Source organism: Macrosteles quadrilineatus, unplaced genomic scaffold, assembly GCF_028750875.1.
Source record: "Macrosteles quadrilineatus isolate MER2022 unplaced genomic scaffold, UCM_ALF_1.0 Scaffold_9__3_contigs__length_116548681, whole genome shotgun sequence".
In the NCBI taxonomy this organism is placed as follows: domain Eukaryota; kingdom Metazoa; phylum Arthropoda; class Insecta; order Hemiptera; family Cicadellidae; genus Macrosteles; species Macrosteles quadrilineatus.
Window position 1 is genome coordinate 103828055 of NW_026542602.1, and position 19794 is coordinate 103847848.

General features: G+C 31.7%; 1 protein-coding gene across 1 annotated transcript in view; it reads left to right on the top strand.

The window, feature by feature from the left end:
- LOC129002590 (acetylcholine receptor subunit alpha-like 1) overlaps window positions 1-19794 on the top strand; it is a 300058-nt gene that overhangs the window by 133017 nt on the left and 147247 nt on the right. The gene's annotated exons all lie outside the window — the stretch shown is intronic.

Here is a 19794-nt window from a genome sequence, read left to right on the forward strand (position 1 = left end):
TTCAGAACTGTAGTTCTAGTAGTTTTTTTTTCACATCAATTTTTTTAGGCTGAAACATGGAAAAAGACAACTTTCGGGAAACGGAGGTTTTCCGGCGGATTCGAAGACTTGACAGCAATATATATAGTACCATGTCCATGTATGTAAAAATTATTCCGGGTGGTTTTAAGACGTTAAAAGATATATATATATATATATATATATATATATATATATATATATAATATATATAATATATATATATAAATTTACAAACAAAAAGAAAATTTTTAATTTTTATGATTTTTACTAATTTTTGAGTTGCAACTCCCTTTAAATGAAAAAAGCCAGTACCAGCAATTGCAAGAAACTGTAGTAACCTTAGTTCGGAGTTACAAGTAATAGCTAAACCCACACTTAACTTAGGCTTGCGTTTTTTTTTTTTTTTTTTTTTTATAAATACCTTAAGATTTAAACATATAGTTAATGATCCATTATGTGCTCAAGGTTCTTACAAACGTTTTGCACAGTATTACCAATAACTGTATTTACATAATATCGACGGTAGTTTAGAGAACCTGAACTAAAACAATTATAGCAGAGTGTATCAAATTTACAAAAAAACATTTCAACTTATATTTATACTTTGTGCTAGCTAAAGGAATTACAAAAATATTCATTTGGATGAAATTAAAACCTAAAAAAATTAAGGTAGTAAATATGAAAGTAAGGGTCAGTCATTGTATTTACAATAGTTTTCAAACTAGTCGTATCGTAACGGTCATCTCTGTTATGTGTTTTTATAGTAAGCAGTTAGAGACTATTTAAACCTAAAATGACCAGAAATTGCATTTATAAGACCTATGACTGTATGCAGGGAATAAAATTGCTATAAGCTATCTGCCGTTTTAAAACTCAACAGTCCTACGTTGTTTTCTTTAATATCCATACCTTCCAAAAAGGTTACGTGGTCAAATTATAATAGTTGAAAGAAATTTTAAATTGGGAATCTTATCACCTAGGTATTCTTTATTTAATATTCTATATCCAATAGTTAAACTTCCATTTTAACAGAAAACTTTAGAAAAATACTTTTTGAGCACCTAGAGCTGAAATTAAACTAATAATTATAGTTCGGCCGCTTAGAAAACGACCTGCGCGCTAATGCTAAACCAATGCGGGAGGAGGTCGCTTTCTAAGCGGCCGAACTATAGTACCTAGTTTAATCAATTAGAATGCGAGAAAATTAAAAATACAATTTTATATTTAACTTTTTTTTATTTTATCAAATTTTCTAACTCCTAATTCTGTTTATCATTTGAAACTAACCAATAACCACTTCTTTATGCATAACCAAAACCATTAGGCCTTGCAATCCTCTGAAAATCACAAAGGAATAATTCACGAGGAATACGGACGTTGGAAATTTGAGTAATTAATTCTGAAAACAAATACAATTTGCAGCTGTGGATTTAAAAAATACCGCTCTGCCGTGACGCTGTGATAAATTGTTTTTTGACAGACCAAGAGTGAAAACTCCAAGTTGCCTGAAATATCACAACTTCATCCATCCCGAAGTAGCAGTGGCTTCGCACAGGATCATTTGTCTTTAGAACTGTTTATATATTTTACCTTTATACCTTTATGTATCAATGTCAGAATGTGTTTACTAAAATGTTAAACAAATCAGTAAAATCTTAAATGGTCATAGTCTTATATTTTGCTGGTTTGGCAAGTTCTTTGAATTTACTCTTTTAAAATAGGAATCTAGCAACCTTTTATACTCCTTAACAGGAAATTCATCGACATTTTAAATGTTTTATCAGTAGTAACCTAAAATACTCGTATGAAATATATATTTTCGTAAACTCCTGTGAAGCTATGTTGATTTCAAAATTGCATTTTATCACATTAATTTGCTAAAGCGCATAAGAATAGAACTTACTTTACCTAATTTCAATTTTTACATAAATACTAACACAAATATTGACCTGTTAAAAATTGAGATGTATTTTAGAAAATAGCTCCTATTGTTAAATTAGTAAAATACTTATTGTAAATTATTTAGGTAAACGTGTTATATTATAGCGGAACTAAATTTAAGTCCGAAGCATCACACAACTTTCCTATTGTTCTTTGTAATATAAAAACATCCTCGATCTTAAGAAAATGTGCAAAGAAATTAAAATGTCCTACATAACAACACATCAACATTTTCCCTCGAGACTAAAAACCACAAAGTGTTAAGAAAAAATTAAAACTGCCACACCGTGAAATTAAAATCCTGATTGCTATGTGTCGCAATACAAGGAAAGCGATGAACCTTTCGTTTAGCGTTCATTTCTGTGAGACACTTTTTGCTTGAGGCGAGGTAAAAATGGACCGAAAAGATTAAAATGTTTAGGGAATAAAGTTCAGTTTTATCATAGACAAAAATGTGACTGTGGTTTTGTGGAGCTGAAAACGCCCAGTTTCGTCCATGGGATTTTTTTCTAAATTCCCATAATGGTACAATAGTTGCATTTAATTTGCTTTTCCTACCTTCACATTATATGACACTAGGTTCAAGCCCGGAACTGTTTAACACATTACTGTCCTAGAGGATCGTGGGTTTATCACACGAATAAAATCCATTGGTGATTAACGAAATTTAAACCCAGGACTTTGGTTCCGAAGCCCCGAGCTCTACCACTAGACCAGCTCGCTCCTTTTCTTTCTTTCAATCTTGTTAAGTCCTATAGTAGGTCTGTATATTTTGTGCAGCTTGAAAATCCCTAAAACATGTAAAACTAAGGTTCATTGGTGGGTTTAAAAATCGTATCTTTCAAAATGTTCATTTTTATCAGAAAAATTATTTTAAACAACCATAAATTCTTTCCGATTATTACAAGATTTGGTTTTAAATATTTAAGAGGTATAAATATTTATCAAAACGTTGATTACAAAGCTTTTCAACAACGAAACCAATGGAAATCCATCAAAATCTGTTAGCTTCCATCCCGGCAAGGATGGATTGATAATAGCATTGACTTTAAAGTAGTAAGTAGACTTTAAGACTTTAAATGGTAATTTGTGTTTGCCTTTACGTCTGAAGATTGCTGGTTCGATCCCGATTCTGTTTCTGACGTCTTTTGCCATTCGCCTATCTGCTAGTAGTAAGGGTCATATCCAACAATGGAGTATAATGATAGTACTAATAACAGGACTTGACTCGATATTTTCAAAACTTGAGACAAATCTATAGGTGATTTTATTTAGATGGGTTTAAATCTATGTTTCTGTTAAACCAGTCTTTAATTACGGTTTCTTGTTCGTTCATATTCGCATCTGCCGCTATACAAAACAACACCTACACAAAGTACACAATACACCATTATGATGCATTTTAATCAAGACTCTTAATAAGAAAAGCTGACGACTTTGTCATTCGCTACCAAGCCTGTTAACAAAAGTTTCAAGTTTTTTTTTTCGTTGCACGTGACCTATAGTGAATATTCAATATATTATCATCGCAATAGCTAAATGAGTTTGTCTCGTTTAAATTATTTAAGTAAACTGATATAATATCTAATTAAATCCATAGCCATTAATTCAAAAATGTGTGAACTATGTGTGTCTTTTGATTTTTCTTACCTTTGTAAGTCTATACTCATTATGTATAAGGAACAACATGATTGATAAATGTTTCTATTTTATCTAACAATCTTCATTTGTTTTACTTAAGTAAATGTGTATTTGACACTAATCTGTTTTATAAATGCATTCCAAAATCCGTAAATGTAATTATTTAAATCAATGGTTAGTATTCGTTGTATTGAAAATGTAAGAAGGTTTATATTAATTAATTATGTAATACTTTTATTTGAAATAAAAACTAAATTGGTTACTTTTAATCATCATTTTCATTTTCTTTATACTTGCTGTGATTAACTTTATCATCAGAGTTGTAAAAACACTTAAATATTCAATACTTATATTTCTAGCTGTTACTATTTATTAATTCTATTTTTAAATAGAGTATCAATATAGTAGTAGTATAGTAGCGTAGTAGTTATAGTTGTTTTACAATGAATTTTTCGTATTTTTTAGCATGACCACTACCATTTCATACAACTCTTTGTTAAGATATGAGACAGTAGCGTTCGTTGAAATGCGTCTTTTGAGACGAGTATCTGACGTATATTTCGGGTTATCCACAAAAGCAAATTCCTATCTGTACATTTCTTATGGGAGTTAAATTTGTGTTTTTTTTGTTTCCGAGTTCGTTTGGCTCTTCTACCCAACCGATTTTCATAATTTTGGTCTCAATTAAAGGTATGCATGACAGATTGCACATCACCATTGCCATTTCAAAATTCCTCTCATTACTATTTGTTCAGATTGCGATAAAATAAAATAAGATGAAAATTTAAATTAATTAAATTATAATTCGACAAAAGTTTATTCTTACATAGATTGAGTACACTGATTTTCCATGACATGAATAACGTAACGATTTATGCTTAATATTATCGGAATGTGAACTTAAAATTTGTCTTCGTCTCCGAGTTAAGAGTTCTTGAAAAATTATAACACCCGCAAGTCAATAGCAACACCGACAATGGGTTTGATTTATTTTCCAGCGTTATTGTGTGCTATAAATTGTCTGATACACCAAGACCTCTATTACGTTATAATATAATGGCCAAGGATAGTAGTTTTGATCATTTTTAATGTATCAGTTATTGATATATCTAAAGTAAACCGCACTTTCTTGCACATTGAATAGTATAGAAGTGTGACCTTTTCAGCATTTCATTTTATATCATGTTTCATCACCAAGGTTTCAACGCGATCTTGTATTTGTATTCATTTGAGCTTTGAATGCTTTATGTTTCTCACTGGCACTCAAAGTCCCTAACTATAAAATTTGTAAACTTAGGGAATAAATCTGCAAGAAAGTACTCGTTCAATTTTTGTAATTCAATTTACTGTTCTGTTTTTTACATACATGAGCTAAGATTATGAGAATATATCGCCTAGTGTGTTGGAATATAAAATGGTTGTTAATTTACATTTTTTTTTACATTAACGTAACCTAGCGTACATAGCATTTTAAATAGCTTATAATGCTTAGCCATGAGTTTCTTCTAAGCCATGGTCAGTAATCCGTTTAGTAGTAATTAATTATCTTGTAATGATTTTTCCATTAATGTTTTTACACGTATAGAAAACCCCGTGTTTATAACAATTACTTTTTAAAACTAAGACTCATATTTTTAAAAATTGCTCTGTCAAGAATAAATTTTAAAACATTTTACATGTTGACCTAACTGCTGTAAAATCCCCTTTTATCGTGTCCTCAATCATTATTGTAGCACATTCAACAGCGTCACTGTTGAACAACAACAACAAACAGTCAACAAGAAGCTTCGTCCTTGCTAGAAACCCTCTAAGGTAACTTGTTAACTCACTTCAGTCGTTCTCGTCTCTCAGGAGATCCTTTGTTTGATTACATTTCCTCTCTTTGAATATGTTTTCAACAACTGCTTACTGTTGTGTTATTGTTTAAAAGCAAGCCAATACTGTTCACTAGAATAAATATGGAACGGTTTGGACTCATATAATCACGTTATTCTATTTTGGTTAACATTTCATGTTGGTTCAACTTATTTTTTATATTTCAGTACCGGGAAACTGGGTTTTGCTCAGATTCAATAAAACATTTTTTAAGAGAGTTAATTATTGAATTTGAACTTTTTCAAACCTTCTTATTTCCCAGTAGCATTAGGATAATGTCGTTCCTGCTTCAGCATTTAGTTTAGCACGGTATTTCACATTTTTTATATTGTCCGCTTGCAATGTGCGTGAATAAGTTAATGCTTATTCTATAATATCCCTCATCCGCCGACATAAGTTTAGTCCAAACTAACCAATACAGTTAATTTTGCTTACACGTCAAATAAAATTATGAAAATGAAAACAATCCGTAACAGCTGTTTTAATGCCACCACAAAAAGATGTTGCCAAAAACATGGGAAGTTTCAAGGGCTGTAGGACAGAAACCGGATTTCCCCAGCATTATGACCAACTCCAATCGATTTCTCGTTCAACAAAAAAAATCAAAAAGCCTCGGATGAAAATAAAAGTTTGCCCGTACACCCGTTTGTTTTGGAGTATAATGATTATACATGTGAAATTTTTGAATCATTACTAAATATCTTTTTGACATACATATAAAAACAAAATCCATACTCCTACAGAATTGCACGGTTGACACGCAAGTTACCAATCAGAAAAAGTAAAAAGTTTTAAAAATCCTCTTGAATCATTTTACTGTGAGGGGAAATGAAATATGCTTGTTGAACCAATTATAATCTTCTTGCCACCTTGGGGAAACTGTTATTACGGTAGACCGTTTAACTGAAGTGGACTTGCAATCTTCACACAGCTGAATTCAAGCGCCGCCTCACACTTGAACTGATTATATTACACTTGAGTACTCTCATTTCTTAGAAAATTGCAACTCTTGTAAAGCTAAACACATTATGTAAATTAATTTTTTAATACCTTTAGCAGTTATGTTGAATTCAAAATATTAACAAGTTTTTCAACTTGTAAAGGTTTAGATCCGCAACAATTGAAATGTAATTCTACAGCCAGATTATACAAAAGTATAATTTTGTATGGTATACAATGAAAAGTACAAAATGTATACCTACAATAGAGCGTTAAAGGTGTTATGTGAATGATGCACATTACAAGGTAGTACGACTAGTTTTCAACAGATTTATATATGCATTTTTATCTTATACTAAAGAGAAGTAAAGTACAGAGGAAACATTAAATGGTGTACTGAAGTGGTGTCTAGGGCAAAGTCCAACACCACCCCCCTCACCACCATGTACTACAACGCTCACGGTGGAGAAAGACCATGTGCGATAGGAATTTCCGCGCAGTGCTCGCCGCTCGGACTCATCCTTGCTCGTCGCAAGTATATTTGCCATTTTTAGAAATAGTTTGAACTGTTTCTCTTTGATAACAGGTAAATATGACCAATCGTGCAAAAGTACACACAACACTTTCAAAGAGTGGTCTCTTACCTAAGAAATCAGGGACATTAAAATTTACAAATATCGTATAGTATACTGCAATATCTTTATAATATACTATCAGTTGACATCTTAAAAAGGTTTGTGTTATCTTAAAACCTTTTAATGGGTAAAAGCTTAAATGCAACAACAAATTTTCAATATTGATAAATTTAACCTTCACGAGGAGCCTGTGTTTTCTTCCTCGAGTAAAACTGTATGCTAGTAAAAGTTGTGAATAGGCCTACTAGTTTTTATTAGTATCAAACTTTAGAAGAGTAACAGAAGAGAACAAAATTAAAAGAGTTATCTGAAAAGTGTAGCGAGTGTGGAGCCTATATACTTAATAGCCTATATATACTTTAATCGCCTGTTTAGTGACAGTAGATATGATAAATATATTAAAATTACTGACCAAGAGACTTTTGTTATGAGGTAATCTGCACTGTTTATTAAGAACTTATCATAATACCCCCTCTAAAGAAACGGTTATTACATTTTAGGCAGTTCGCCACAAGTATGCTTAAAGGCTCCATCCCGTCGTATTAAGCTTTTCCTCCATCTTAAAATAAATTAAATAACATTGTTGCCCGATAACAAACTTTTGTTACCGTCAATATTTTAGATGGTGATACTTTTTTAAATGCCCTTATTCGAATTTGGCTTTTCCTTCTTTAAGTGTAACCTGAATAGGTTCATTTATCAGCAGGTTCATTATTTATGTTCCTCAATCTGAAATGATTTATGTTCAACTCATATACGTCCACTATTTTTATAGCGTTATGTGAAGAAACTTAGCTAAAAAAATATGACAAAGGATTTATATTTTATAAAAATATTCTTTCTGTAACTAATTTTATATGAGTGCCCATATTAACAAATTAGCCATAAATTACCATATTCATAATGATACCTAGGTTCAGGATCACTGTTTTCGTATCAAGTGGTAGTGTTTTTTCAGTAAATACATATTGCATTGTCTTTGTAAGTATTTGTATTTCAGAATCTGTGTTTTCAGTATTTCCTTCTACTTCTTAAACGTGTTCTCATTATAGTACATATGTTTCATTTTACTTCCTAGATATTGGTAAATATTGTTTTTCTTTGTTGTCTTTTACTCAACAATTATAGAACTAAAGGATTCATTCATAATTCATTTTGCCATCCTTTACAGATATTTTTTCTTGTGTTTGTTATGAGTTTTGATTGAGACTCCTGCCCAAACACAGAAGTTTTATTCTTCTCTTGGGTGTGAATATTTCTTCACAAGCTAAAAGCTTTATTACAAAGTTTTCGTTAAGTTTCGAAGTTTTTCGTTAATTAAATAAGGGATATAAGTTTGAATTCTGGCACATAGATAATTTTATTCTGGGTTTGTTTAAATATTACAATAATTTGTTTTACATTCGAGTTTTTTAGGGACTTATGTCCCTACAAGCCACTAGTTATTTTTATTATTATATCAAAACTTAATAGTAAACACAATTATAATTAACTTCCATCATTTCATCTAAACAATGTTCTTTTACATATAAGTAAATAAGACTTCAGGCAAAGTATAAGGCTTGAAAAGGCAAAAAACAGCAGGGCCCTCAAATTCAGGTTATTTTTTATTTTCTTTATAATTAAAATAACTACTTCATCCGACATCGCTTGTATTTATGGATATGTTTTGCTGTGATTTTGCGAAAAACTATTTATGTGATCTTTAGAGCGGAAAACCTAAAAAGCTGAGCCGTTTTTGGTCATAATTTTAGTATAATTTTACATCAATTATTACCCGTATGTACCTGTTAGAATAAAATATCAATTAAACAACTATAAACTTGCAAAGTCTGTAGGTTTTCTTCATAGTTGGTTGTTGTAGTTTTATTTAAGTATAGTGTTACATTGGTGAGAATTTCATTGGTATTATCATGAATTGAGATAGGGACGCAGCATGGTGCGTATTTTGCCCAAATACGAGTAAAAGAATGAAAATATGTAGCTTTGTACTGACTAAAGCCAGCTGTTTCATTAGCCAGGACAAAAGCACAATGATCAAAAACAGCTGGGAGAATTTGGAACCTTAAAACAACTTAACACTCTTCGAATCGAAGATCTAATCGGCAACCGTTTGATTACCAGGCGAACATTATGACCACTGAGCTACCCAGCTATACAAATAAAATTGTAAATACAACCTGTATATAATATAAAAAATGTATTACTTGACTGATTTTATAAATTAAATCACTTCAACACAATTTTTGAAGGCTAGTACAGACTAAAGAAAAGCTTTAATGAAGACCAGCCCTAACAGTTTGGTTTAGGTACAATGCGCTATTCAACAGTTTTGGACCAACGTTATTGAGACATTGTGCACTATAAGCAAGATTGTGGTTCAAAGAGGCGTTATGTGCCATTGTCCTCGGCCGGTATTGAACAACACAATATGTTCGGCTTGGGCGAAAACTGCGAAATACGAGTCGATTTCGCCAAAGCCACTGGTGATATATTATGTTTATCGGACGTTACAGCATCGTTTTGTCTATATTGCCAACATAAACAACAGACACCTTCCTAATACTGGTTCCGGACGCTGCTTGAAATCATTTCAGCGTATCTTTATTGTTTACCATTTTTGTATCAAATGTAGTTTCTGTGACAGTGTTTTAAATATCGTTACCAGTTTACAGAAGATTTGTTTTTATTTGTAGTATACCAAGTCTACAAGAAGTCTTTAATTTTTTCTTATGAACGTTTTAATTGTTGAATACACGCGTTTGTTTGTTTCTAATACAGTTTGAGCATTATAGGGGAGTAAAAGGCCTTACACGACGTCATCAGCAAAGTAGTTTTTTCTCAGACACAAAATAAGTTTTGCTTCTTTCACCTTGCTTTCTTTTTACACAAGTTGAACTTTTAACACAAGTTGAACTTTGAGTTAGGTTAACAAATCTTATATTCTATAACATGATGTTAATCAACAAAACCTTTGGAAAACAATTGTAATGCTAATACAGGTCATGTTTTAATACAGTATATTTACTTACACCGCTAAAGGAATAATAATTAATTAATTATTCTTTACAGCCAATGCACTTCTGGTCTTAACTGTTTTATCATGTGTCGGAAAAACTTATTTTTCCTTAAATAGCCCAAATGCCTTTTTTATGTTAAACGGCTATACAATTGGTAATGATAATTTAAATAAAAGCTTTACATATTGACAAATAAAAAATATACAGTATATGACGAAATATTAAGGCCATCTTAAGCTACGTGCGCACTACGGCGGTTCGGCACGGACGGACGGTACGGGATAACCGCACAATTTAGGATAGTCTGCGAGCTAAAACTGTGAGTCCGACTTCGTCGGAGACATGGAGACCAGTAGAGAATGGGGGAAGTCACAGCCACCTCTAGAGGTGGCTATGGGGAAGTCCCGTGCCGCGCCCGCCCTGTCGGTGCATGACTAGATCTGTGGTGCCACTACACTGTCACAACTATAAAACCGAATTTGAAAGTGGCTGGTATTCCAGACTCTGCAGGGGGCTAACGTGGTGTCTCTACACTACCACAACTATTCCAATCATAAGTTTTGTGTATATCTACATTTTTTTATTATTTTAGTAGCCCTAGCAACCTAGGCTACACAATTGACTATTTTAAAATTGAATGGATTCCACATGCCACTCAATTTCTCTCTTAAAAATTTTTTTTTTACCTGAATCATTCATTTTAGTGCATCCAATAGAGATCTTTTAAAATATCTTATCTCTAACAAAAGTCACATGGTAATCAATGGAGTAGTTTTGTAGCATGATAAAGTATCATATTAACTATTGCTATTTTTGTAGTATTTTCTGCTCAAAGCATCAACAATGCTAACCTGCTTACAGCCAAAACCATCGAAATAGGTTTATAAATTCTTTTTAGCCAAAACAAAAACGTGGAGATCAAAATATAAACAATGGTTTGAGACAAATGACCTACCGCAAAGCCAGTGGGACGGACGATGGATGGGGTTTTGATATTTCGACCAACTTGGGCAGTTTTTCACTTTTACTCAACAGAAAAACAATTTTCCTCTGCTTGGCTGGAAAACGAATTAATTGTAAAAACTACAGTTGGAGAAAGCTCTTACCGATATAATTACTTAAGTTTCGATAGGAAAGTATTTAATGCACTTCATTTAATATACGCTGATGGTTATTATCAGGGTTACATCCATGGTTCAGTACTGGATTTATGTTTTTATGAAATTTATTACCTAATGATTTTGTATTGTATTTTTTTAAACCTAACTAGGCCTACCACGTTTAATTATGAATTGGATTAGGTAGTAGGGAATTTCACACATATTTTAGTGTTCGCTGTATGAAAGTGCAAAGCACTGTTGTAAACTTCAGATACATACAAACACAACAGTTTTGAAACAATATTTATTTGCAAATATTTGAGCTAAAACCTGTATTAATAACTAAAAAATGTTTGTTGTACGATTAAAGTTGGTAATTGAGGGATTGACAGAGAATGGTTACATGGAGACAAAGCAAGTCACCTCTCATCCCCTCGCGCCCTTACATCCCCTAATCTCAGTTATCTCACCCTCCTATCTCACTCCAAATCTACACTGTTACTCCCTCATAGAACCCACCTTGCTCAACTTTGTTAAATTCTACATATGTAGGTTATATTCTCATGATGTATAACTGGGACGTGGGCAAAAACTTATGTAATTTGATTATCATACAAATATTCACATTAAAATTTTTTTATACTGTATTTTATTTTATATTTTACATGACTTTTAGATGGCTTGGACTACAAAAAATTTATACTTATTTCGAATACTTTTGGGGTACTTTTTGTAAGTTTTTTTCTGTTCTTTGACATTTGATCCCTAACAGACGCAAAATTAATTAATATTAGTGAGCAAAGGCCAACTGTGTGTAGCTTCTTGTATTATGACTTTTGAATTATTTTATATCGTAAATCATACTAAAAAATTAACTGCAGATCGTCCCTTAAATCAACCCCTCTCCAAATCTTTAGTATTTCAACAAATTAGTTTGGAAGCAGAATAAAATAAAATACAAAAAGCAAACAAAAAATAATCATCAAATTCCTGGTACATGGTTCTTAAAGCTGTGAGTTCAAATGGTTCTTAACTTTAGCTAAATGGTAAGGTAGATTTTCGACAAGTTTTTTTGTCCTTGAAGTCCAACCTGAATCATAGATAATATAAACACTTAATTCTAATTTTGTTCCCACTGTGACTAAGTGATACCCACTAAAAACAAATGTTGACACTAAAATATTTTACGATAACATAAAATCATCGAGTTGCGTTTAATCATTGTACTCCATTAAAGTATAAATATGCTTAAAATGGTTACAATATACTGTAACAATTATAGTATTAATGGTCAAGTTTAAAATATCGGTTTAAAGCTAAGTCAACTATAAATATAAATTTTGATATAATTTCCCATGCTATCAAAGTTATTCACACCATTTTTAAACGTACAACACTTACTTTCCTATTTAATCTTTTCCATAGTGGTGATAAAACGTTTCAAATATTCTACCAAAGTTTCTCCATTTATTTTTAACAAAGCGCATTGATAAATATGATTTCTCTTGTTTAATTTATATCTTAAACCCGAAAGCTAAAATCTGTAATTGGCCTTTTTAGTAGATGCGTGAACCTTTTTTTTCAATGTATTGCTGTCATATTTCGTCGATGTGTAGATATATATTTTGTATGTACATGATCATAACATTTAAAAGTTTTCAATTATGTTATTGACGGTAAAAATGTATCTTTTTAGCTACAAACACCATTCATTCTTTGATTAAAATAATGATTTCCAAAAATGAAAAATATCGACCTTTTTCATATGACGTTTAGTTTCACAAAAATTCAATAAAAACATAAACTTAACTTAACAATGGTAACAAAAAACAACAACAATGGCTAAACGGAACAGAAATTATCTACATAACTAAATTAAGATAGCAACATTCGATGAACAAAGGCAAAATGCCCTGATGAGCTTCGCTTCATTAAGGTGGTGCAGTGAGCTCTGTAGTAAACAAAATCCGCCCAGGCAGCAGCACCGTCGGCGTTCGGAGCGATGCGTACGACAGCAAAGTGGAGGGGCGCATTTGGCCGCTTCCCCTCCCCCGGTTCTCTGCCTCCCCCTTACCGCCCCAACCCTCGACTGTCCGACTGTCGTCCGAGCTTGCTCTGTTTCGGCGGCTGGTGGCTGTTAGGTTCGCCGTACATCCCAATGTCCTGGCCCCTGACCTGCGCTGTGGTCATCGGTAGAGTCTGGCCATGTCCACTTACCAGATAACCTTTATCGTGATCTTTGTACAGAACAGTAAGATCGTAATTTGTAAAGAAACAACTGGATTTTTCATATATTAATAATAATTAACTATATTTTTTTACCATTGGTAAAGTTACATTGTTAAATATCCTAGCTATTGAACGCCAAACAAACATATCGCTGGGTTCAATCGCCGCTGAACCATTGTATCTGGCGTGTAGTGTTCACATGTGACACACGCTACAAGGCTTACTTTGGTGTCCCACTGATTAATCCTGTAATGGAGGGCAGAGCAAACGAGGAAAATCAACTTTTGAATTTGTGTTGGGAAGTTAATTCTTATAGACGTATGGATATTCATTCATTTAACTTTACTCAAGAAACTAGGTAAAATAATGTTAACGATTGGAAAATATTTAACTAATTTCTCCGTTGGTTTTGTTGAATTCACATTGGATTTACATTAAATTCTTTGGATGGCTACAAAACATAGTTCAACGCATGACATAATTGATCTGGTACTTTAGATTATTTATGTTTTTGAAATGTTACTTGGTAATAATATGAGAACTATGTACAGTACTGTTATTTAAATCATTTAATCGCAGCAATTAAAAGTCTGTTTTCAGTATTCGTCGCATTACAACTGTTTGTTAGAAACATATTTAAACCCTATTTATTCGAATTATGAAATTGTTAATATTTCCTCGTCATTTATCAAAAATGTGACTATTCTATGGTTCTTATATCACTTTCACCCCCTAAATTTTAATCATTGTTCATTTCAATTATGTTAACAATAAATTATTTTTGTGAAATTTGTTACAAATAGTTTTTGATGTTTAAAGATGTTTTTTTTTTCAATTTGCTCGCATAATGAACCAAATATTTTTAAAACTTATAATTATTCCTAAAAGAAACTGAACTTAAAGTATCGTTCAGTTCAGTACTGTTTAGATGGGTCGTATTTTTTTCCTCTTACGAAAGTATATTTTCATGTGGCATGTAGGCCTAAAATCTTTTAGTTAACACCGATAGATTAAGAAAGTCTAACTTATAAGACTCGTTGAGGGAGGTATTGTCCCAGTCTACTGCACAAAATGTTGAGACAGATTGTTGTCATTGATTACAATCCAACTGTTGTTGTCAGGAAGCATTGCTTCTCGACCTTAGTTTACACTGAAGTTTCGCAGTTTTAGAGTGAAAAAACATCACCATAACACTGAATCTAACAAATATCCACAAAAACGTCAAACTAATTACGGTTAATTGTATTTTTAATCATGGTTCATCAAATTTGACTTGTGTGATGTCGAGTTCTATGTTACAAAATGAAAATATAAATGAAGATTGTATATTTTGGGTTTAAAATCATCATGAGTGTAGTATTTCATTTAAATTGTCGCAAATGTTTGTAGTTTTATTTGTTGAATAGTTACATTAAGACGAGATAAAAAGCGATTAAGCTCAATGCTTTTTTAACGATGTATGTAAAGTTGGGCGATTGTATGTAACGGCGATGGGGGTTGTACCATTTTGTTTACAGTTAAATGGAATATTTTAAACTAAATTTTTATTTAAATGATTCGGGCCGTTTTTGATAAAATTTTAATTTTCCATTATTTTTAGGGTTTTCGTGGGAAAATCACCATTAAAAATTTAAATTTAAAAAAATGAAAAAACATGGAGGTACTATGCGTGAGTCTATGTTCGTCATCGGCTTCGCCTTGCACGTGCCACTTTGTAGGTAGGCTTACTTGAGAGGGGACACAATTTCATCTAATGTTGTATTAAGTTATTAAACACACAAAAATTCACGATAATATTTGTTAAATTTAGCCCAATAAGTTGTAATTTTTTTCAATTTTGGATTTTCAATACGTTTAAAAATTCAAATGCAATCAATATGTACTATTAAATGCGGTTCATTATTTTGCGCAGAAATACATAATTTTATTGGCAAAATCTGTAAAACTGCGATTTAAAATACTGATGACGCAAAAGGAGAGATATCTTGGTAAAGAGGTTAGGGAAGGGTTATTTTAATATGGAAACACACCTGCGAGTAACGGCCACGGCTCGTTCTGTTTTAGGGCACAATGGGTGAAATAAAATTCACAACCTTTCTCTTTATTTCTACAGCCCTGAGTTCTTGCCAACGCCATTAACTCATCCTTAAGAAAACAACCTGGTAAATGTGAACATTTAACAGGATTTTCACCTTACACCTTGCCCTTTGAAAATGCTATGAATATATTGTGCATGACATGTATTCCTTAACCAATATATCACCTTGGATGTATTTCATATTTATTGTTGTAGATTTTATTATATAAAGGAAATTCTTAAACCAAAGCAAAAGGAGTATAAGATATTTTTATTAGTTTGTTTGCAGAACGTTAATTAATTTTTAGTTCCCTTATGAGATAGAAAGTAAAATAACTGATAAACAATGTGATCAACAATAAGTCAAGTACGCAGTTACTATCAAGATACAAGGGGTTTACTTTACACAGTGCATAAAATAATATGTAGGTATTTCCCGTTAACAAACTGAAGGGTCTATTAGTAACAATAATCACCTGAAACCTCATCACTACTTTTCTTAAAATAATATCAATTATATTGTAATATATTGGTCTATAATAACGCAACCAGAACTCCCGTGAATTCGTTATGTTATATTTTATTATGTTCGTCCATCAACATGTCTTTAGTCATATATTGCAGCATTATCACTTTAGTTTTTGTCTTATTCATATAACATTAAAAAATGTATTATATTTTCTTGATTAAAAGGCCACTTTCCAATGTTTTACTGAAATCATAATTTTTAAGGTTGTTACATAAGGTGTCCTTATGTTTAAGGTTATATAATATTAAACTTAAAAATTTATAAGTTGTATAAAAAAGTAGGTAAACAAAAATTCAAAAACCATACACATTCAAACCGAGGGAGATAACTGTTGAGTACTTAAAAGTAAACTGAACTCAACAACATTGTGTTTAAACATTGAGGTCAATTGTGCATTAAAATGTTATTGTTATCCTAAGACACCACATAAAACTCACACAACAATATTAATTAAGATTTATTTAAGAAGAACGAATTATACAAATTATCATCTGGTTTCACTAAATTAAAAGTTACCATACATTTATTATAGTTGTAAGTGTAACAATTTCAGTTACTACGTCATTGCAGGACACAGTTTTAAAAGAAGTATTGCAAGCAAAGAATGCGTTATTGATATTCCCGCTTAGATAGTTTGCATTAAACTAAAATAGATGCTATTTTCATTGGCATTTATATTTACTGTTATTATTCACTATGAAACCAGGCAACGAAAATCAAACAACATTACGTGTTTACTGCATGGTATAAAATAAAGAGCCCTTTTTCACAATACTTCTTAGCGCGATTTCCATAAATTCTCCTCTTAAAAGCAAGAATAAAAGAGAAAGGAAGAAAGTCGGGCAATAAATAACTCAGTTATTTACAGGCCTACTCTACAGCTAGGCTCCCTGAATCTGCTAGCTTAACATAAGAAGTTAAAATGTATGTGAATAATATTACCTGTGAATTACACCATATATGTATAAAACACAAATTTAAATTAAAATAGTCAATGTAACCAATAGTGTTTAAATAGTTCTTTCATCAGACTAGTAAAGAATTAGGTCTGTTTATGTATTTCGATTCTTTAAATTAGGTATCCTCTTATACAATTATGTCAAAACCTTTAGCTAAAAGTGTACTATTATTGTAAAAAATTGTCTCCAGTGGATTCAAAGATATAAGACATTAAACACGTTGAGATATACTATGAGATGAATGTTAGTTAAAAGAAATATAAAGACTATTGTGTTTCTGAAATATATATAATGGTTTCAATTTTTTTTTCTTCTTAATCATGAGATAGCGAGATAAAAGTTTTCATTTATTTGTGAGTGGCACAGTTTTCTAATTTTTGAATAGTGTTCTTGTTGTGAACATTTATACCGAATTGGACTTTTAACCCTCCCAGCAATTTTCAGAAACTATAAAGTAAAATCTTAGAAAAATCAATAGCTTACTATTGTTTAAAAGTTTGTTTTCTAACACACTACTTTTTACAAAGTTTAACTTTGTACCGTTCATTCAAATAAGAAATCTCGTTCTGTATATACTATGTAAACCCGGTAGTGTACCAAATGTCAACGATAAAGTAAGAAAAATCGAGAGTGGACGAAGAAGTTCCTCCTAAAACTTGACTCCCTTGACGACTTTGCAATCAATAAGTGAACGTGTCTTACATCTGGAAACTCTGAACTGTCTTTGAATGATCTTCCAAAAATATATGTTTTGACTCAGTCCTTTAACTTATAATCCGGCTCAAAGAATCGATTTGGGTAATTTCCTTATCTCTTTTGGTAATTTTTACTGAACATTTAAACTATTGTCGAGTTAGGTATAACAAAGCCATATCTGTATATAACTATGAACTTGATTTAATGTAGTCAAGTCTTCATACATAACCTTCAGAAATGTTTTCGCTGATATTTTTTTACATAATACAACTTGGTCATCCTAAATAAACAGACACATTTTCTGAGAGAGATCCTATAACCATTTCATACTGGATCAAGTAAAAGCATGTTAAGCATTATTTTCGTTCTAAAAAATATACATAGCCTACTAGTTAAAAAATTGAAATAAAAAATTCAAGCCCAATGGCACACTAGTGTTATATAGTCAATTTAACAATTATGATAATGATAATGTTATATGTTACGATATGTATGATAATGTTATATAGTCATAATGACTATATAACACTAGTGTTATAGTCAATGCCGATGGTCAGTAAAAAAAATATTTCGTTTAGATTAACTATTTAGTTATAAATAAAACATTGAATTACATAACGGTTGTGTTTTGCAAAACGTTTGCTATTTATGGGAAAAAATCCCTAAATAAAAAATGTATTAATTAAAAATCGCAAGTATGGATAATATTTTATTATTATAAAACAATATATTAATATTATCGTGTTTAGTCATCCTCCTGTTGGGCCTAATTTATTTCACGTGCCTATCCGTAACGTATAAGATTATAAACATTTAAATGTTTAATTTGGGAATGAAATGCCACTGAATAATACTACTTTATTTACAATCCATTTAAATTAAGAAATTTTTTTCAAATAAGACATAAACTTACAACGCGTGAAAAAATGTTACTTTAAATACAATTAAAGAGCAACAAATGACCTCGTATCCCTACGGTTCTATAAAGAAGATTCCAAGGTTGCATTTGAGATGGGAAACGTACGATAACACACTTTCTAAGCGTAAAGACGTAAACAACCCATTCTGGCGCAGATAGTAAAACCAACCCCTAATGCATAAATTTCATCCCAAAATACTACAAAATGCTGCCATTACTCCCAGGTGCGTTCTCGTAGATCCCCCACTCACCCCCCCCCCCCCAAATCATCCCTTTACGCAGATCCATACCCACCTAACCTCAACCTATTGATCATCGGAGCAAAAGATAATTCCATTGACCTTTTGTAGTCGGTTAAATGGGTACGCAATGATCGATTAAACTCAGTAACCTGGTTATTAGTCGATAACAGTTTTTGTATTTACCTCAACATTACATGGAAGTGCCGATAACCCGTCTTTAGTTTGGCTTGGATTTAGGTTGATCAATGCATTTCAGTTCTTGTTTTTGAAACTTTCAAATTGGGTTGAACAAAAATTCACTGTAACGTGGGTTAAGTGATTGATGGTATTAATTGCATGGGATGGTAGCCTCCGGGTTGCCAAATAATATTAAAAAGGTTTAAATACATGCTATCAAGCAATCCATTTAATTGCAGTATTGCAGTGTTTTTTTATTTGCATTTAATTGAAGAAGTTCTTGTACCACCTGATGATGACTCCACATAGGAGTCGAAACTAGTTGAAACTGCAATTAAATGGATTGCTTCATAGCAGGTATTAATTGGCTGGTCAGTTAATGAATTAGATTAGATCGTTGTTTGTACGTTTGGATTATTAAGTGTAGTGTAGGTTTTCCTTGTATACAATTTCTTTGGAGAATAAATTAGCTTTAATTTTGCACTATTTTAAGGAATTTGGGTTGTATAATTAAATCACTACATAGTTATACCACGATTCTGACCACGATGATCATTGAAATATCAAAACGAGAGGTTTTCTATATGTTCATGTACCTGTACATCTTTTTCTCTCTACATACGATATTTCAAATAACATTATTTCTGAACAAAGTCCATATTTACAATAAGTATCGTGTGTCATTATCTTTTTAGTAAAACTGTCAGGGTAATCTATTATTTTTAGTGGTCATCTTCAAATATGAAGGTTCGCTGTGTGGGTTAAGCTCCAAAGCCAGATGCAATTCATCATTG